The 21,412-nt window shown below is 42.8% G+C and overlaps 1 protein-coding gene across 1 annotated transcript in view; it reads left to right on the top strand.

Annotated features, from left to right (window-relative positions):
- Positions 1 to 21,412, top strand: part of HAUS8 (HAUS augmin like complex subunit 8) — a 123,371-nt gene that overhangs the window by 377 nt on the left and 101,582 nt on the right. The window lies entirely within an intron of this gene.

The following is a 21,412-nucleotide window of genomic DNA, read 5'->3' as shown; positions in this document are numbered from 1 at the left end:
ATTGTGGGTTGTCACCAGAACAGGAAGTGAGGGTTAATCTTTCAATGGGGGACGCTCATTTTGAAGGTCTATCCTCTCACTTTCTGTTTTGACTACGGGACAAGAAATAAAGGAAAATTTCCCCAATAGCACACAGATGCCAAAACTGACAGGGCTTTATCCAAAATGGAGTTTTGCCTTTAGTTACACACAGAGTAGTTTGATGTGAGCTCAGGGTCATCTCTCTTTAGTGTTTAGCAATCATCAGTTTTTATTTTAATATATTTTTTTTTTATTCTCTCCTTTTCTAAGTGTTGATGCCATTACAAGTCATTCACCCACATTTCTAATAGTGTTTTATGTCATGATAATGTACAAAATTTGCATTTTTTTTATTTTATTTTTTTAGTAACCGCTTGCCTACTGGGCACTTTTACCCCCCCTTCCTGCCCGTGCCAATTTTCATCTTTCAGCGCTGTCGCACTTTGACAAATGTGTGGTCATGCAACACTGTACCCATATGAAATGTTTATCACTTTTTTTACACAAATAGAGCTTTCTTTTGGTGGTATTTAACTACTTCCGGAGCACCCACTGCACATTTACTGTGGTGTGAGAAAACTTATCTGTACGTTCGCCCTTCCTGGTCTGGGATGCACGCCGCTGGATACCCGCTCCCGCTGTGATAGGACACAGCGGGAGCCAATCAGTGGGGCCTCTGGCCGCCAGCCACCCACGATCATCCCGGGGAATTACAGAACGGCGGTCTGCCTATGTAAACAAGACATACCGTCGATCTGTGATTCCCACTAATCAGGAACACCGATCTCTCTCTCTCTGTGTCTAGTGTCAGCATCCCCCACACAGTTAGAAAGCACACATGGGGAACACAATTAACCCTTTGATTGCCCCTGAAGTTAACCCCTTCCTTGCCAGTGTTATTTATACCTTGTCAGTGCAATTTTTTTTTTGTCACTGGCCCCCAAAGAATGTCACTAAGGCCCCTTTCACACTTGTGCGACTTCACTGCGATTTTGGAGCAGTACTACTTTGTGCGACTTTGCCCCACCTTGGCATTAACCATTCTCAGCTTGTGCTTACAAAGTCATACTGAAATCATGTCTATATTATTCAGGTACGATTTGCATGCTACTTGAGGGTTTAACATTGAGGTCTATGGACATCAACTCACACGGAAGTTGGACCAAAGTAGTGCAGGGACTACTTTGAAGTCGGCACAACTTAAAGTCGTGCCAATATGAATGGTAGTCATTGAAAATCATGGAGAATGACTTGTCCCACCATTTTGTACTGCAAAAATCGCATGACAAGTCGTATAAGTGTGAAAGGGGCCTTAGTGTCCAATTTGTCCACTGCAATGCCGCAGTCTCGCTAAAAATCGCTGATCTTTACTAGTTAATAAAAAAAGTCCCAACATTTATTCCATAGTTTGTAGACGTGATAACGTTTGCGCAAATCAATATATACGCTAATTGGGATTTTTTTTTTACCAAAAATATATAGCAGAATACATATTGGTCTAAATTTATGAGGAAATTAGATTTTTTTTTTACTTGGATGCTTTATAGCAGAAAGTAAAAAATATTGTTTTTTTTTTTTTTCAAATTTGTTGCTTTTTTTTTTTGTTTTTTTTGTTTATAATGCCCCCCCCCCCCCCCCCCCCCATTAGTTATAAGTGATCACATACCTTCTTATCTCAGCTGCATAGGAGCTTGGGTAGGAGAAACAGCAGCACACTGGTCTTTCCAGTGAATGGCTGTGCGGGGGAGCACCTCATTGGATCAGAGCACACTGAGTTCCCAACACAGCTGAAGAACTGACCATGATGGCTCTTTAATAGGAAAGCAGAGGAGCTGGCAGGAACAGGGATTTTACACAAAGGAAGCAATACAAAGAGAACAGGGTACTTTTTCATACAAGTACATGGTACAGCAGCCACATATCAAGAATATAAAATGGAGTAACTTATTCTTTAACGTTTGCTCAGAATAAATCAGTTACATCTCCACACCAATTGCATGTCATTCTCAAAAGCAAGGATAAGCTGAGGAGTGTTTTGGATCCTAGTCCAAACCTACCTGAGTGAGCCCATCAGAAAGCGGTCACTGCACACCACTAATCATAAGCGGCTGCATGTATACACATGCCCCTAGTATACGTGTGGCTGTTCGCAGGGAATGCCGCTTATGATTCTCTGTGTGCAGTGACAGCTTCCTAATGGGCTCACTCAGGTGGAGACCTACTAGGATCTGAACATGCCTGAACTCATTCCTGGTCAGAAGAGTAAACACACATGGCAGTGAAGTTTAGAAATGTCTCAACAGCATAATGTCTACACTGAGACCATGTTAACAGGAATTACCTACCTCATGATATTATGTCAAGGTATCATACACATATTCTTTTGCCTCGTATCCAGGTTATCCCAGAGATCTTTAAAGTGTCACTAAACCCACATTATAAAAAAAAAAAACGATCAAATGGTGTATTACATGCTGTTCATAGTCACTACGAGATGTGTTTTCTGTATTCTGCAAAAAAAAAAAAAAAAATAAAACCTGGTTGATCCTGCTGTTCTCTATCCCCACCTTCTGTTCATGTCCCAAATTCAGCTAAGGATTTTGCAGCTGTGGTGGCAACTCTGCACATGCACACAGTGAGTTTCTACGCTGAACATTTTCTCCCTATCACATCTGAGCAGCGTATGTAATTATAGCATCACATATGTGGGCATATACACAGTGGTAAATGACAGCCCACTCCCTCCGTCCTCCATCATGCCCACTAACCAGCTAAACACAATGGAGGCTGGACATTACATCTTAATTTACCTCTCTCTTATTCAAAGACACAGGCTGGAGGGGCATGACACAACCATGTAACAATTTAAAACTGTTTATTGATTTTATTTATTTTTATTCTAAAGGCTGTTTTTTTGTTTTTTGGAACATGTGACCAGCAGCAGAGGACTAGAAGCTCCTCCTGCTTATATTTCCCTGCAGACAGGCTGGGAAAGATCTGGATCATGTGACTGCTGTATATTGATTAGGAAAAAGGTACTTAAATGTGTTTTTGTTTTTTTTTTTTTTTTTTTTTTTAATTAAAATAAATACAGTGCCTTCATCAACATTCAAAAATAGAAGGGACAATGTAGATTAAAACAGTGTGTTTCGTATCACTTTAAAGCAGGGTTCCACCAAAAAGTGGAACTTCCGCTCATCTGTCACCGTCCCAACCCCCCCCCCGGTGCCACATTTGGCACCTTTCAGGGGGGAGGGCGGATAGCTGTCTTTGCGCTTGCACAGTAGGGACCCGGCTTGAGGCCGTAATGCTTCACTACTGGGTTCCCTTACCCGCAATGGTGGTAGCAGCACCCGACAGCTGATGGAAACATCAGCTGTGTTGCCGACATTGCTGGGCTCCAGGACAGGTAAGTGTCCTACTATTAAAAGTCAGCAGCTGCAGTATGTGTAGGTGCTGGCTTTTAATTTTTGCAGGAGTGGGCGGACCTCCGCTTTAAGGATTAAAGCTGAAATTTAGTGAAACTACATACCAGCAATGAAGTGTGTGCTGGTGGCTGCTGTTTACAGTTGAAATTCACAGTCCTTTTGTAGGGGTGCACCGAATGGAAATTTTGGTGCCGAAACCGAAAATGAAGGATACACTTGGCCGAAAATGACAGTTTTTTTTTTTTAAATAATAAAATTTATTTGATATATAAAATTCAAAAGTGTGTTTATATTCGTTATTTTTCATATTCGACTTTTAATTATCATGAATTTTATGAATTAAAAAAAATGCAATCCAGTAATGTAAAATAAGTACTTTTAATAAAAGTAACCCACATAAATTGGATGCAGAAAATAAAATACAAAATTAAAGAAAGTAACTTAAAGTGGATGTAAACCCAATGTCATCCTTTCTAAACTACTGCCATAGGGGTTCTCTATAAGGATATACATGCCTCCTGCATGTATCTTTACCTGTCAAATGTCTCCCCTCTGTCTGTAATTAGACCCGAAAAACTGCATATTCTGTGGGTGGGTCTGTTGTCTGGAGCTCGGTGGGTGGAGTCGTGATGTCAGTAGACTCCCCGCCCACCTCTACACTCCCCTTGTCAATATGCATTTTCTCCTGTGTATTTCTAACATTGAACTTCTGCTATGATCTCTAACATCCAGTGAAAAGACAGGAAAGTAACCACATGACTTCAGCATGCCAAATCATGCTGAGGTGTGGAACAGCCAATCCTTGCAGAGCTGCTGAAGAAAGGAGTGGGGGAGGGAATTAAAAAATAATGGCTGTGTCTTATGCTGGCCATACACTATACAGAAAATCGGCCGAACCCATTTTCGAAAAACGAACGTTCGACCGTGACCGCAAACGATCGTGCCATCATATAATGTCCGATAATCTGTTCAGTGGACATGAATAAATAATTTTGTGTTCGTTTTTTTACATATACCTAGTGCAGGCAGTTCGGACGGGAAACACATTAACCTTGCAATTTATCGTACGTTCGGCAGAAATTTTCCAAACATGCCGTTCGTTTTTTTTCCACAAAAACGTCACAAACGATTATCGATTTGTACCCACTAACTTGCCGAAAAACGAACGAAGTGTCCATACGAACGATTTTTCGGCCGATTTTTCGTATAGTGTATGGCCAGCATTAGGCTAGTGCACGAGATGTAAATCACCTGTCACTCACAGCAAGGGGGAGGATTTGACAAAGTTTTTCTCCATTTGTCAAGATTTCCCTCACTGAACAATAAAAGAGGATTGCTCAGAGATTGATTAACTTTGTGTGGCTATACTGGGCTCAAATGATAGGAAATCTTATACTCTACAGTATGATATATAAAAAAAAAAATGTTCATGTTTACAACTAGAGGTCGACCGATATGGGTTTTTCACTGGCCGATGCCAAATCCGATATTTAGAAATCGCGGTGGCTGATGGCCGATATATGATGCCGATTTTTTTGGGCCGATATATTAGGCCGATTTTTTTTTTTTTTTTTTTTTTTTTTTTTTTTTTTTTTTTCCTTCATCTCATAAAATCTAACAGACCCCTTTCACACTGGGGCGTTTTTCAGGCGCTTTTGGGCTAAAAATAGCGCCTGTAAAACGGCTCCCCTGCAGTCTGTGTGAAAGCTTGAGTGCTGTCACACTGAGGCGATGCGCTGGCAGGATGTTAAAAAAAAGTCCTGCAAGCAGCATCTTTGGAGCGGTGTATACCGCTGCTCCACCACTCCTGCCCATTGAAATGAATGCGCATCGCTGCCGAAGCGCCTGCAAAGCGGTGCGGCTGCAGCGCTTCAGGGGCGCATTTAACCCCTTCTTCGGCCGCTAGCTGGGTTATAAGCGCCCCGCTAGCAGCCGAATAGCGCCGCTAAAATGACGGTAAAGCGCCGCTAAAATTAACAGCGTTTTACCGTCAACGCATGCCCGCTCCAGTGTGAAAGCAGCCTTAAGTAATAAGTGATACAGACATTTTTTTATATTTAAACATTTATTGAACAAAACAAACCGCGGATCAGTTCACTTGTATGTAGAATTTAGATTAAAAAAAAAAACTATATCTTAAATATTAAATACACAAAAACAGGTAATCAAAACTTTTGGACGAAAAAAAATGGGCTAACTTTACTGCTTTTTTTTTTTTTTTTTTTTTTTTAATTTCATTAGTGTATTTTTAAAAAAAAACTTGCGTTTGAAAGACCGCTGCGCAAATACCGTGTGACATAAAATATTGCAACAACCGCTATTTTATTCCCTAGGGTCTCTGCTAAAAAAAATATATATATATATATAATGTTTGGGGGTTCTAAGTGATTTTCTAGCAGAAAATACAGGATTTTTACTTGTAAGCAACAAATGTCAGAAAAGATTTAGGGCTCTTTCACACGGGGCGGATCAGTGATGATCCGCCCCGTGAACACGCGCTGGCTCAGCGGGGAGTCCTAGGCTATAGGTGATGTGATATGATGTATTGTGGACTGGAAGCTTACTTTGATGACAAGGTTGATACAGTACACCTGTTGGTTTGTTATTGTATAATAACTTAAGTTGCCATATTAACAAAGAGAGGTCTTCCTTAATGCACTAGGCCGGGGCGCTCTCTGTCTTGTTTTATTTCAGACAGTGTATCCACTGATTACCCAGGTCATAAGAGGGCATCAAGGCAAGGCATATCCCGTGAAGCCAGCAGGTAAAAATGTAGGCAACAGTCTGGGGCCCACTTCCAAGCACCAGAGAACGTGGAGTTGATTTACTAAAATTGGAGAGATTGAACAATTTAACGCAGCTGAGTACATCAGGCTAGCCAATCGGCTTCAGAGTTTTTCGGCTTGTTCAAAGCTTTGCCAAAAAAAAAAAAACTGGAAGCTGATTGGTTAGCCTAACCTTCTACGCAGAGCTGCACCAGAGTTTGCATTCTCCAGTTTTAGTAATAGTAAATCAATCAACCTCTGTGTGTTTTCCTATTCAGTTTCATATATCCCTTTAATGGCAAAGTTACTATGCAAAACAAACTTAAAATTAAAGAACAACTAACCATAACAGAAATATGGCAGAAGGCCCTTATTCTGTTTCATAGTTTTTCTGTAAATAATATTATATAACATATGTTTATATATATATTTTTTTCAACATAAATGAGAACTAATTATTTAAAGCGGCGTTCCACCCATTTTTTTTACTTTGTCTGTATGAGCTAAGGTCATGCAGCACTTTTCACAATGGGCTTTTTTTTTTTTTTTTGCTCGTAAATACCTTATTTTAGTCTTTCCCCATTACTTCCTCCTTTCCAATCGCCTAGGCGATTACGTCACTAGGCGATTCACAAGGGTACCTGGGATAGCAGCCTCATGTATCCCAGGAGTCCTTGCAAATCGCCTACTGCCGAAATCTCGTGATATTTGGAAGTAGGAAATGACGCGAACGGGAGTTAGCCCAGCTGAGTGCAATGCTGGGAGTTGTAGGCAATGGGGAGGGAAAAAAAATATCCTGCAGAAAACCAGAGCAGCGAACCTAATGAACCATGCTCTCTTCTCTGCTAATAGGGGAATGGGAGGAGGAGGGGGCGATTGGGGTTAACGTTCTTACAGCCCGCGGTACACAGTACACTCGGCGGCAGCTTGAGAGACTTCCTCTCCTCTCCTGTCCTTTGATTGACAGATTGCTATAGCATTGGGGTGGGAACTTGCGCTGGCGTTGCTATAGCAACCTATCAGGAAGAATAGGTGTGGGATTTAGAGGTGCATGCTGGGTAATCAACTGCACAGAAATCCAGGAAGTTAACACAGGACGGCTTCAGATGCCCACAGCTAAAATGAAACCTGCTCGGTTCCGAGATCAGTGAGTAATTAACTTTTTTTAAAGAAAGTAAAAGTGCAAAAAATATGACATATTAGAAATGTTTATCTACATGTTATGACTAGGGATGAGCCGAACACCCCCCTGTTCGGTTCGCACCAGAACATGCGAACAGGAAAAAAGTTCGTTCGAACGTGCGAACACCGTTAAAGTCTATGGGACACGAACATGAATAATCAAAAGTGCTAATTTTAAAGGCTTATATGCAAGTTATTGTCATAAAAAGTGTTTGGGGACCTGGGTCCTGCCCCAGGGGACATGGATCGATGCAAAAAAAAGTTTTAAAAACGACCGTTTTTTCAGGAGCAGTGATTTTAATGCTTAAAGTCAAACAATAAAAGTGTAATATCCCTTTAAATTTCATAGCTGGGGGGTGTCTATAGTATGCCTGTAAAGGGGCGCATGTTTCCCTTGTTTAGAACAGTCTGACAGCAAAATGACATTTCGAAGGAAAAAACCCATTTAAACCTACTCGCGGCTATTGCATTGCTGACAATACACATAGAAGTTCATTGATAAAAACGGCATGGGAATCCCGAACCAAAATTTAAAAAAAAAAAATGACGTGGGGGGTCCCCCTAAATTCCATACCAGGCCCTTCAGGTCTGGTATGGATATTAAGGGGAACCCCGGCCAAAATTTAAAAAAAAAAATGACGTGGGGTTCCCCCCTAAACACTTTTTATGACAATAACTTGCATATAAGCCTTTAAAATTAGCACTTTTGATTTCTCCCATAGACTTTTAAAGGGTGTTCTGCGGCATTCGAATTTGCCGCGAACACCCCAAATTGTTCGCTGTTCGGCAAACTTGCAAACAGCCAATGTTCGAGTCGAACATGAGTTCGACTCGAACTCGAAGCTCATCCCTAGTTATGACAATTCCAGAGCTGTCCTTAAAAAAATAAAAAAATGTTTAGGGGACTGGAACTAGCCCATACCCGGAACACAGTGCTGTATACTGTATGTATGTAGCCAGCCACAGATACAGAACAGATATACATACAGTTTTGCACATGCAGCGGGCTGACAGCTTAGGGAGAGACATGGTTTGGCCCAACAACAAACTATGTGTAAAGTAGTTCAAAAGCTGGAGTTCTCTTAAAGAAGTACAAAAAAAAACTGTAGAAGAACTACAATGAACAACCAATGGCACAACTAGACAATTGGAACATACTATGTTCCACCTGTGTCCAATAGCACAGTCTGAAAAATATACTAATTCATTTACTATGTTCAACATAGTAAATAAATTGGACTGTGCTACTGATTTCTATATCCATTTCAGAGTAAAAGTGGCAGATTTTGCTTTAAGAACGAAATTTGTGCAGCTTTCTCAAAGGAAAGACGGTTTCTCTTCTCATCAAGAATATGAGATGCTATACTGAATAGTCTCACGCTCTGTACTGATGCTTGGGGTATATAAATATCTGTGTCCAATCTGTGCAAAGGAAAACGTTGTTTGTTGATGCGCCAGTACTCAAGGGGATTGTCGCTTCTGGCGATGGGCTGTTCAGCTAAATAAATGTCCAGCTGTTGGGTAGCTACAGTTGTTGTGGCACTGCTATGGCCTGGGGTGCGTGCATGTAAAATTTCTTCAAACATATCAGATATTGATATGCGGCTGTTTCTCTGTTATGCTTTCCTCTGTGCTACACCTCGAAACTCCTTCCCCAGATGCTTTTTGTGCCAGTATCATTTCCCATGCACGCTGCTTTTTCTCCACATTAAAAAAAATATGCTCTTTAAATCGAGGATCTAGAACTGTTGCAGTACAACAGGGTTGGATTCGGTGTCTTGAAATCGGTTGGTAACGGCCTCCAGTAGAGTGGTTTTAACTGTTTTTACGCCATGGTCTGTTTCTGCCTCGGAAATAAAAAGAAAGAGGGGCGCACCAGCCATGTGCATTATCTTTTGTAAAACATTTATTGAAATAAAATGATAAAGGAATTACTCACAAGCAGTAGTAAAATCTGGTGTCATAGACTCGAACGACAACAAGCAGCTTGGTGAGGATGATGAGCGAAGCCTACCAAAGGTCTTAGAGGAATATGTAAGCTTCACTACTAGCTGACGCGTTTCGAAGGGCAGCGTTTCCAGTGCTTAGTGAGCACCTCTCTGATGGACCAAACATAGTATATAGGAAACCACGAGACCTGAGAGGCCTTATAGCCCCTAGTATGGTGAGGGAACCCATAAATAGGTCCAAAAACGCATGGTCAACTATTTTTGACCAAAAGGGCAGCTACAAATGCAGTGTCAAGAACTGTGGCACATGTCAATACATGTGGCACAGAAAAAAGACAGTTACTGGCAGAGACGGGAGGATCCACCAGTTGAAGCAGTTTATCAACTGTGGGACGGACCACGTGGTCTACGGCATTCTTTGCCCATGCGGTCGCCTTTATGTTGGCCGCACTTCCCGCCCCATGAGAGTGCGTATTGGCGAACACAAATGTGACATCACGAATACACGGGTCAAGTATCCAGTCCCCCGACATTTTCAGGAAGTCCATCAAGGTGATCCGTCAGGAATGAAAGTGTTTGGGATAGAGTCTATTGGAGGTAGCCTCGATAGGGGTAGAAGACACCAAAGGCTTTGCAAACGCGAAGCCTATTGGATCTTCACCCTCGGGAGTATGACCCCCGGGGGCCTGAATGAGGACCCTGAGGTCCACAAAATCACGTGATCTCGCAGTGCCCACTCATGGTGCCACCATATGCCACCACCATTCTCTCCACACACACTTATACATACACACCTTCCCGTGCCCTTTCTGCCTTTTAGACCAGGTCGGCATTGTCTGTTGTTATCGACTAGGTTTGTACCAGTGTATCATATTGCTCATGTTTCAGCGATGTACGACCAGTGTACTACCATTAGTGTGTTCTAGTTCTCAGCTAAATTTCACCATTAATATTACACCATTGTTGTATTACCATTAGTGATATGTGTAGCATAAATAGGATAAAGGTATTCTTTCTTTAGTGACAAGTTTGTCACTCCGCACATGATGCACACAGTGGCGAGGAGGGGACCGCTTGATACTTTGCCCCCCCCCCCCCCCTCCCCCTAACCCCCCCCCCCCCTTCCCTGTCCCTGTGGTGATTACTAGCACTATCACCTGCACACTTTCACCAAGCGGTCTTCATGCCAGCCCCTGGTTGTGCCACATGTGTCCACTCCTTCGACACCACCCCTGTGTACATATATACCCATTTCCCTTAATTTACACAACCTCCTCATAAACCCGGGGTTGGTTCACGATATGTCAGTGATATGGGCATGCATGTGTGCTGATTGGCATATGGAATGTGCACCTACAGCAACTAATATTTAATATCTGATCTATCTATGCACATTACATGTGTGCGTTTTTTATTTGCGGTTTTTTTTATTTGCGTTTTTATTAGCGTTTTTTATTTATTAATTGTGTTTTTAAATATGGATGTACACTTACATGTGTATAATATTGACTATGCTAGGTGTGATACAATCTAGCTTCTATTCACTTTCCTACTCCCCGTCAGGTGCATAATTTGCACTACACAAGAGAATGAACTATGCACAGTGGAATTTTATTTTTTTTTTTTTTTTTTTTTGTCATCTTTGAATGATAGTAGCGTCTTCCATCTCACGAGTATCTCTAGAGTTTGTATGTTACACTTTTAGCAGTGGTTAGCGCAGTTACAGCCAGCGGGGCGGACCCATGGTTGCGCTGGCGGTGGGTCAACTTTACGCTGTGTCAGCCCCCCTCTTTCCACTGAGCTTTTGCCCCCAGTGACATGGCGCCGAACGACTCACTGCCGCTTACGTCACTGGCAGGCGACAGCAGGCGCGGAGGAAGTGACGCGCACTGCCTCTTCCTCCCATCTGGAACGCAAGCACATTGGCGTGCGTTCCAACACAGAAGAACACGCGGAAATGATCGGAGAGCGGCTCTCATACACAGAGCCGCTCACACAGAGATCTGGATTTGACATAAAAGGTACAGCATTTTGCTACAGTACGCTAGCCTGCTATCTACAATGATTATTTCCCCCGTTAAAGGTGCACCTCCCCCGTGCCATTCTGGACACTATGCCGCTACCACTGTATGCAATGTATACTGCTGTGGTTGGTTGTCATTGACATTTTCAACCACATTGACACTCGTCTTTATTATTATTATTATTTATTATAGATTATACATTTATACATTTATATCCTACATCATTCGCAATTTTTTACTTACAGTCATCCACTATGTATTTGTTATTCTTTATTTATTATTTAATTTTATTATACTTTATTCATCACCATCTTTTCACTTGTCAAAGTGAGCTGCCCTTGAGGGAGGGACTCTTCAAGGGGGAGGGGCCCCACAAGTCCGCCCCACTCTATTGATTGGGCTTTCTGGTTCATACACTATATATATATATACAGGGAGTGTCGAAGGAGGACTCACTGCTGTGCTCTGATGAAGAAGGGACGTGCCCTTCGAAACGCGTCAGCTAGTAGTGAAGCTTACATATTCCTCTAAGACCTTTGGTAGGCTTCGCTCATCATCCTCACCAAGCTGCTTGTTGTCGTTCGAGTCTATGACACCAGATTTTACTACTGCTTGTGAGTAATTCCTTTATCATTTTATTTCAATAAATGTTTTACAAAAGATAATGCACATGGCTGGTGCGCCCCTCTTTCTTTTTATTTCCTTGTCTGGTAGGACTCCCCATCCTTGAGGGCAGCAAGGCCTGTGTTGTTCTTCTATCTATCTGGTCGACCACTTGTGCGCAGGAGTCAATTTGTTCTTTTGTATCGTCTTACTGTGTTGGGGTCTCCAGCAGCAGAGTGGATCGTAACCAGTCCCCCCGTTTTGACTCAGACTCATTGACAATGGTTAAATCAATTGATGAAAGGCAGCTAAGAAGATCCTCATTGGCTAAAGGTTTCACCACAAGTATTGACTCATTTGAAGTTGAGAATCCTAACAATGAAGGAAATATATTATGTGTCACTGATGAGCGGTCACCATCAAGAGAGGACAAAATGATATCTTTATTCTATGAGCTAAAAGATCTATTGGAGAAGGAGATGCTACAATGGTGGGACATTCTGCTCCTACAAAAATATGTAGAATTTAAACGAGTCCCCAGGGGCCTAAGAATCACTAAACTATGTTCTTTTCTTGATGACGATCTCAAAGGTAAATGGATATCTTGCTTGCGCGATTGCAATCAATTATGGTTGCAATACATTATTGTTCAGAGGGAACGTAATCTAGTTAAAATTCGTGCTGACATTAATACCTTGCAAGATAACCTGTCTACATTTTCGGATGTGACTACTTTTGAGAGTTGGGATCTCAAGATCAATGAACAGACGATGGCCTATGAAACTAACCTTATCAGCAAAAAGTCAGGGAAGTTCGAGCGAGACAGGTTGGACTACCTCAACAACAGGGAGTTCAGCTGGAAGAAACCCAGGCTTCCTGCCGATAAGGTTAAAGGTCCAATTCACTCCAAGAATAGGCCCGACACGAGTAACAACACCAATACCAACAAAAATAGAAATAAAAACAACAATAAAAATTATAAAATCAATAGAAATAATCACACTAAGAATGGGCCCGTACATCCCACCATTCCATCTCAGGCTGTACATCCATCCCAGCCCCAGCGGACTGGGTACACTGATGACCCTAGTCACACCAAGAATGGTAAACTACACAGTAAGATTAATAAGCATTCGCTCACTAAAAGCAATCTAAATGTACACAACAGACGTCAACCGCCCACTAGGGATTGCACTAATGGGAATAATATCTCCCATTTAGCCTCATTTTCCAACTCAGCTGGGCCTTCGACAGCGGAAGGTCCAGACATTGGCTATACCAATCCCTCATCTCTTGGGAGAGAGTGTCCTGGTATTTGTGCAGTCGCACCACCGCCCCCTACTAGTAGGCCTGGGGTCACCCCTTTGGATATTGGTTGTGAGATAGTGTTTGATCCGTCCTTAACCACTCATAATCCTTTCACTATTCTAGAAAACCTAGAATCTGATCTCAATAGTAGTAGCATAGCAAATGTTACACCCCCATTGACTTTTTTAGAAATGGAAGTTGCAAGAATGGAGGGGCCTGCAACGGAGAACGAGATCTTGCACCCTCCGCCACATGGTCCGTCAGCAACAAAAAAGTCAAGGAAACGGGAGGAGGAACAAGAAGGGGTGGAAGAGGAGGAAAGGGGCATAAAAAGAGGCAGAGTTTAAAGTGTGCTCATGCCACTATTAAAATCTATAATCTGTCTAGTTCCGTGTTTACTGATGCTGAGCTAGATTTGCTTAGAAAAGGTCTCAACTATGCTCCCCCCAGCGCTCCCAATCTATTTGAGCTATTTGTCGATCTCAATAAGTACATACGTAAACTCACCCTCCAACGGTATTACTTATTGAAGGACAATGGTAAGACCCCTGCTACTATGAATAGGACTGCTGAGTCATCACCCTGTCCCTCTACGAGCAGGGATATAGAAGATGACTCTGCCCTGGATATCTTAGAGGAACTATATGCAGAGGCAGAGCATAACGAGTTACCACCACCCCTTCAAACGCACCCTAGCGACACAGCCATTGTCCACACCTCCTTTGCACCTAAATCCTCATTCTTCCCACATTGGGCCAAAGGCAAATACATATCGACCTTTTATGATGTGGTTTTTGAATCTTTTAAAACAAGATTCCATAACACCAATACTAAAGGTAATAAATCCAATAAACATCTTGATCCGCTGGGGCTATCTGTTAATAGCCTTAAACAGAATCAGGATATCATCATTCGGAAAGCCGACAAGGGCGGCAGCCTGGTTATTCAGAATAGAGAGGACTACATTGCCGAAGCTATGAGACTATTGGGGGACACGGATACCTATGTCAAACTCAATAGAGATCCCATTATTGAATACACGAAAGATTTGAAACTACTTTTGGACAAGGCCCTACTGGATGGGGTTCTTACCAAAAGCGAGTATCACTTCCTCTACAACAGACATGCTTTAACCCCACATTTCTATCATATACCTAAGGTGCATAAGAATGAGGCCAATCCTCCGGGTAGGCCTATCATTGCAGGTATTGATAGTATTACAAGCAATGTGGGTTGCTATGTAGATCATTTTTTGCAGGGTATAGTGACCAGCCTTCCATCTTTCGTCAGGGACTCTAGCCATATGTTGGAAATACTGTCCCACTATGTTTGGCAACCTAGGTACAAATGGCTTTCCCTAGATGTAGACTCACTCTATACATCTATTGACCACATCTATGGCCTTAGGGCGACCAATCACTACCTGTCCAAAGAAGGTGCACTCAATTCAGTGCAGGCTAAATTTGTACTCGACTGTGTCGAATACTCTCTCACACACAACCACTTTTCTTTTCTTGGAGAGCACTATCTGCAGAAGAAGGGCACTGCTATGGGGGCCAGGTTTGCCCCAAGCTATGCCAACATCTTCATGGGATATTGGGAAGATCTGTTCATTTGGAATAATAACCCATATGGGGCGAACCTGGTCCTCTACGCCAGATACATTGATGACATCCTTATCATTTGGGATGGGTCTGATCAGGAAATAAATCTCTTCCTTGACCACTGCAGAGAAAACCCCTTTGGGATCAGTTTCACTCATGTCATCAGCAGTGAGAGCCTTGTCTTTTTGGATCTTGAACTTAGGAGTGACCTTGATGGTAATATCCTCTCTAGAACACATTTTAAACCCAGTGGTGGTAATTCCTTCTTGCATGCTGATAGCAATCACCATCCTAGATGGATCAGAAATGTCCCGTTTGGACAGTTCTGCCGCCTTAAGCGCACTTGTACTAAGAAAAGTGATTACCTAGAGCAGAGCAAGGTCCTTCGTAATAAGTTCCTAGACAAGGGGTATGATCCCACCCTCATCGAGACTGCCTTCAATAAATATGCCCTTTTGTATGATGAAACTGCGAGATACGATCCACCATCTGATCCCACCATCAACCAGGACACCATACAAACTCGGTTTTCCACACAATACACCAACAAAGCCTTTGAAATACAAAGTATTTTACGGAAAAGCTGGAGTATTTTAAAGGGTGATCCAGTGCTTAGTGAGCACCTCTCTGATGGACCAAACATAGTATATAGGAAACCACGAGACCTGAGAGGCCTTATAGCCCCTAGTATGGTGAGGGAACCCATAAATAGGTCCAAAAACGCATGGTCAACTATTTTTGACCAAAAGGGCAGCTACAAATGCAGTGTCAAGAACTGTGGCACATGTCAATACATGTGGCACAGAAAAAAGACAGTTACTGGCAGAGACGGGAGGATCCACCAGTTGAAGCAGTTTATCAACTGTGGGACGGACCACGTGGTCTACGGCATTCTTTGCCCATGCGGTCGCCTTTATGTTGGCCGCACTTCCCGCCCCATGAGAGTGCGTATTGGCGAACACAAATGTGACATCACGAATACACGGGTCAAGTATCCAGTCCCCCGACATTTTCAGGAAGTCCATCAAGGTGATCCGTCAGGAATGAAAGTGTTTGGGATAGAGTCTATTGGAGGTAGCCTCGATAGGGGTAGAAGACACCAAAGGCTTTGCAAACGCGAAGCCTATTGGATCTTCACCCTCGGGAGTATGACCCCCGGGGGCCTGAATGAGGACCCTGAGGTCCACAAAATCACGTGATCTCGCAGTGCCCACTCATGGTGCCACCATATGCCACCACCATTCTCTCCACACACACTTATACATACACACCTTCCCGTGCCCTTTCTGCCTTTTAGACCAGGTCGGCATTGTCTGTTGTTATCGACTAGGTTTGTACCAGTGTATCATATTGCTCATGTTTCAGCGATGTACGACCAGTGTACTACCATTAGTGTGTTCTAGTTCTCAGCTAAATTTCACCATTAATATTACACCATTGTTGTATTACCATTAGTGATATGTGTAGCATAAATAGGATAAAGGTATTCTTTCTTTAGTGACAAGTTTGTCACTCCGCACATGATGCACACAGTGGCGAGGAGGGGACCGCTTGATACTTTGCCCCCCCCCCCCCCTCCCCCTAACCCCCCCCCCCCTTCCCTGTCCCTGTGGTGATTACTAGCACTATCACCTGCACACTTTCACCAAGCGGTCTTCATGCCAGCCCCTGGTTGTGCCACATGTGTCCACTCCTTCGACACCACCCCTGTGTACATATATACCCATTTCCCTTAATTTACACAACCTCCTCATAAACCCGGGGTTGGTTCACGATATGTCAGTGATATGGGCATGCATGTGTGCTGATTGGCATATGGAATGTGCACCTACAGCAACTAATATTTAATATCTGATCTATCTATGCACATTACATGTGTGCGTTTTTTATTTGCGGTTTTTTTTATTTGCGTTTTTATTAGCGTTTTTTATTTATTAATTGTGTTTTTAAATATGGATGTACACTTACATGTGTATAATATTGACTATGCTAGGTGTGATACAATCTAGCTTCTATTCACTTTCCTACTCCCCGTCAGGTGCATAATTTGCACTACACAAGAGAATGAACTATGCACAGTGGAATTTTATTTTTTTTTTTTTTTTTTTTTTTTTGTCATCTTTGAATTATAGTAGCGTCTTCCATCTCACGAGTATCTCTAGAGTTTGTATGTTACACTTTTAGCAGTGGTTAGCGCAGTTACAGCCAGCGGGGCGGACCCATGGTTGCGCTGGCGGTGGGTCAACTTTACGCTGTGTCAGCCCCCCTCTTTCCACTGAGCTTTTGCCCCCAGTGACATGGCGCCGAACGACTCACTGCCGCTTACGTCACTGGCAGGCGACAGCAGGCGCGGAGGAAGTGACGCGCACTGCCTCTTCCTCCCATCTGGAACGCAAGCACATTGGCGTGCGTTCCAACACAGAAGAACACGCGGAAATGATCGGAGAGCGGCTCTCATACACAGAGCCGCTCACACAGAGATCTGGATTTGACATAAAAGGTACAGCATTTTGCTACAGTACGCTAGCCTGCTATCTACAATGATTATTTCCCCCGTTAAAGGTGCACCTCCCCCGTGCCATTCTGGACACTATGCCGCTACCACTGTATGCAATGTATACTGCTGTGGTTGGTTGTCATTGACATTTTCAACCACATTGACACTCGTCTTTATTATTATTATTATTTATTATAGATTATACATTTATACATTTATATCCTACATCATTCGCAATTTTTTACTTACAGTCATCCACTATGTATTTGTTATTCTTTATTTATTATTTAATTTTATTATACTTTATTCATCACCATCTTTTCACTTGTCAAAGTGAGCTGCCCTTGAGGGAGGGACTCTTCAAGGGGGAGGGGCCCCACAAGTCCGCCCCACTCTATTGATTGGGCTTTCTGGTTCATACACTATATATATATACAGGGAGTGTCGAAGGAGGACTCACTGCTGTGCTCTGATGAAGAAGGGACGTGCCCTTCGAAACGCGTCAGCTAGTAGTGAAGCTTACATATTCCTCTAAGACCTTTGGTAGGCTTCGCTCATCATCCTCACCAAGCTGCTTGTTGTCGTTCGAGTCTATGACACCAGATTTTACTACTGCTTGTGAGTAATTCCTTTATCATTTTATTTCAATAAATGTTTTACAAAAGATAATGCACATGGCTGGTGCGCCCCTCTTTCTTTTTATTTCCTTGTCTGGTAGGACTCCCCATCCTTGAGGGCAGCAAGGCCTGTGTTGTTCTTCTATCTATCTGGTCGACCACTTGTGCGCAGGAGTCAATTTGTTCTTTTGTATCGTCTTACTCTGTTTCTGCCTCTTTTCCTAGCAGACGCTTCAGTGCAGCAATCGAGGGAATAACTTCAGCAATGGAAGCATTCTGATACGATATCAGATATGGTGCGCTGACTTAGCAATCCTTCATTCACAGCCAATTTCAGCATGTGTGCCATACACGGTATGCTTTTAAGTTCACTGTCCTCCATTGCCTTTGCCATGTTCCGTTCATTATCTCTGACAATCAAATGCACTTTAGACTTCTCAATGTGCCAAGTGTCAAGCATGGTTTTTAAAGCGTCAGATATTGCTGCTGCAATATGTGATCCAACAAACTCACGTGCGTTAAGAAGGGTGTTTTGCAATTGAAATTTGTGATCTATCCACTGCACTGTCAGGCTAAGCATGCTCATTGGACTGATGCCTGAACTCCAAATGTCGGTAGAAAAACTGATTGCTATGATGTCGGTAGTCATGAGCTCATGAAGGTGTTTTCAAACACTGCAAAACAATTCAGGTAGACGGGTATCTGAAAAGTAGCGCCTGCTTGGTAGTGTGTAACGCGGCTCAATATGTTGCGTGAGCCTACAGAATCCAATATCCTCCACAAAAGAGAATGGCTGGTCGTCTAATGCAATAAATTCCATAATTTTATCTGTAATGTTGTGTGCTTTGGGACTGTCACTTGTAAATTTTTTAACCTTTTCAAAGACTGTGGCCACAGATGGTGTTGAGCCTGGCCCTGAGGCACTTTTTGGAAGCGGTACTGTTTTCTTGTATTCTGTATGCCGAACTGAATTACGTGTTTTCAGGTGGTGTATCAAACCTGTTGTTGAAAAATGTCTTTGCACTGTACCCCCTCTTGAAATTTCTGCTGAGCAAAGACTACAGATTGCAAATTTTGTGGTCTTTTTTATCAGAAACTTTAACCACTTCAATACAGGGCACTTATACACCTTACTGCCCAGACCAATTTTCAGCTTTCAGTGCTGGCGCAATGACAATTGCGCGGTCATGCTACACTGTACTCAAACTAAATTTTTATCATTTTGTTCCCACAAATAGAGCTTTCTTTTGGTGATATTTGATCACCTCTGCGGTTTTTATTTTTTGCTAAACAAATAAAAAAAAGACAGAAAATTTTGAAAAAAATAAAAGTCTTGCTTTTTGTTTCTGTTAAAAAAAATTTGCAAATAAGTACGTTTTCTCTTTCACTGATGGGCACTGATACGGCGGCACTGATGAGGTGGCACCAATGAGCTGGCACTGGTAGGCGGCAGTGATATGCAGCATTGGGCATTGGTAGGCGGCACTGATGGGCACTCATGGTTGGCACTGGTGGGCACTGATAGGCGACACTGGGCACTGAAAGGCGGCACTGCTGGGCACTGATACGCTGCACTGATAGGCATCCCTGGTGGCACTGGCAGTGGTAGGCATTGGAGTGGGCACTGATTGGCAGCTGCCTGGGCACATACTGGTATTTCCCTGGGGGTCTAGGGGGCATACCTGGTGGTCCAGTGTGGTGGCCATCCTGGTGGTCCTGGGCGGGATCCGAGGGGGGGCTGTGCTGATAAACAACCAGCACAGACCCCCCTGTCAGGAGAGCAGCCGATCGGCTCTCCTCTACTCACGTCTGTCAGACGCGAGTGAGGAAAAGCCGATCACCGGCTCTTCCTATTTACATCGTGATCAGCCATGATTGGACGCGGCTGATCACATGGTAAAGAGTCTCTGTCAGAGACTCTTTACCTAGATTGGTGTTGCGGGGTGTCAGACTGACACCCCGCAACAACGATCGCCGCAATGCGCTCCCCCAGGGGCACGCAGTGGCTCATTATCCTGATCATGTCATATGACGTCCAGTCAGGATAATGAAACCAAAAAGAAGGCAAATCAGCGCAGGTATGTATATAAAACACAGCAGCTGGACACCATTGTCAAAAATCAAATCCCTAAGCAGAAAACAGTAACAGATGGTGCAGCGCTAGAATAACCACAATAACAGTCCAAGAATATGCAGTAAATCCAATCATTCAGGTGCAGTGTGGTTTCATGTTGACATCTCAGTGACTTTTCTGTGAACCCTCCATCGATACAAAGGCTGGCCTCTCACCTTATAGCGGGGACCCTTTGATTATAGAGGGTCACAAAAGCATTCCCTTACGGGTCATATAAAGATGACACAGCATGTCCACATCCATCAGACAGCGGGGCATGAGCGGACATATGACAGCATAAAGACACTAAACAAAGCACTTCTCCAGTGCAGGATAAAACAGCAGAAAATCATGTGTAGAAAAATACGAAGGATGAGTGATGGCCGCGGGTGACGTCACAACGCTTCCTCATTCCGGACGCGTTGCGTCCCAATGGGCGGGGACTTCTTCAGCGGATGCGGAAACGACGTGGGCACCCGCGCCTTATACTAGCTGGGTTACCATGGCAATCATCAACACACCATGTAACACACAGAGCGGGGATCACTATGCAGGGATAGAAATCCTAGAAGTGTCCCCATAGGTAACAAATAAACCAGCGGAAACAGGTGAAGGAATAATAATGTGTTTATAAATATAATAAACACTAAAAAACTTCCGCAATGGCACAATAGATAATAATTAATGCATGTTCCAAAGGCACATATGCATAATTAAAGTTTAATCGTTACCATGCAATAAAAATGTATCTACATAAAAAAATTTATTAAAGTGTATTAAAATTTAAATAAATTTATATCATCCGCGGCCATCAACTACATCAACAATACCCCATAGAAAATCAATAAAAAGAATAAATAAAAAAATCAACAGTCAGAAATAAAACAATTAGTATCAAAATCGATATTTAATCCATCGGGGCAAAGGACTCGGGTTTCATGTATCCAATAAGATTCCCTTTTACTAAGTTGTCTTATAAAATTACCCCCTCGCCAGTACTTAGTGACCCTCTCAATGCCCCAAAATTTTAAACTTTTAAAATTAAATTTTTAAACTTGGGGTTCTGTTGGTGGTATAATTTAAAATGTTTAGACACATTATGGGTCTTAAGGCGCCTTTTAATATTATTAACGTGTTCTGCCAACCTGACATGTAAGGGTCTGGAGGTTCTGCCGACATACTGGAGCCCACAGCCACACTCCAGCATGTAGACAACCCCCACAGTGTCACAAGAAATCAGTTGCTTAATATCATACTCTCTATTGGTGGCTGATGCAAGGAACTTTTTACGTTTTTTTAAT

This window comes from Aquarana catesbeiana, linkage group LG01 (assembly GCF_042186555.1).
Source record: "Aquarana catesbeiana isolate 2022-GZ linkage group LG01, ASM4218655v1, whole genome shotgun sequence".
Classification (NCBI taxonomy): Eukaryota; Metazoa; Chordata; class Amphibia; order Anura; family Ranidae; genus Aquarana; species Aquarana catesbeiana.
This window is presented reverse-complemented; position numbering and strand designations above follow the sequence as displayed.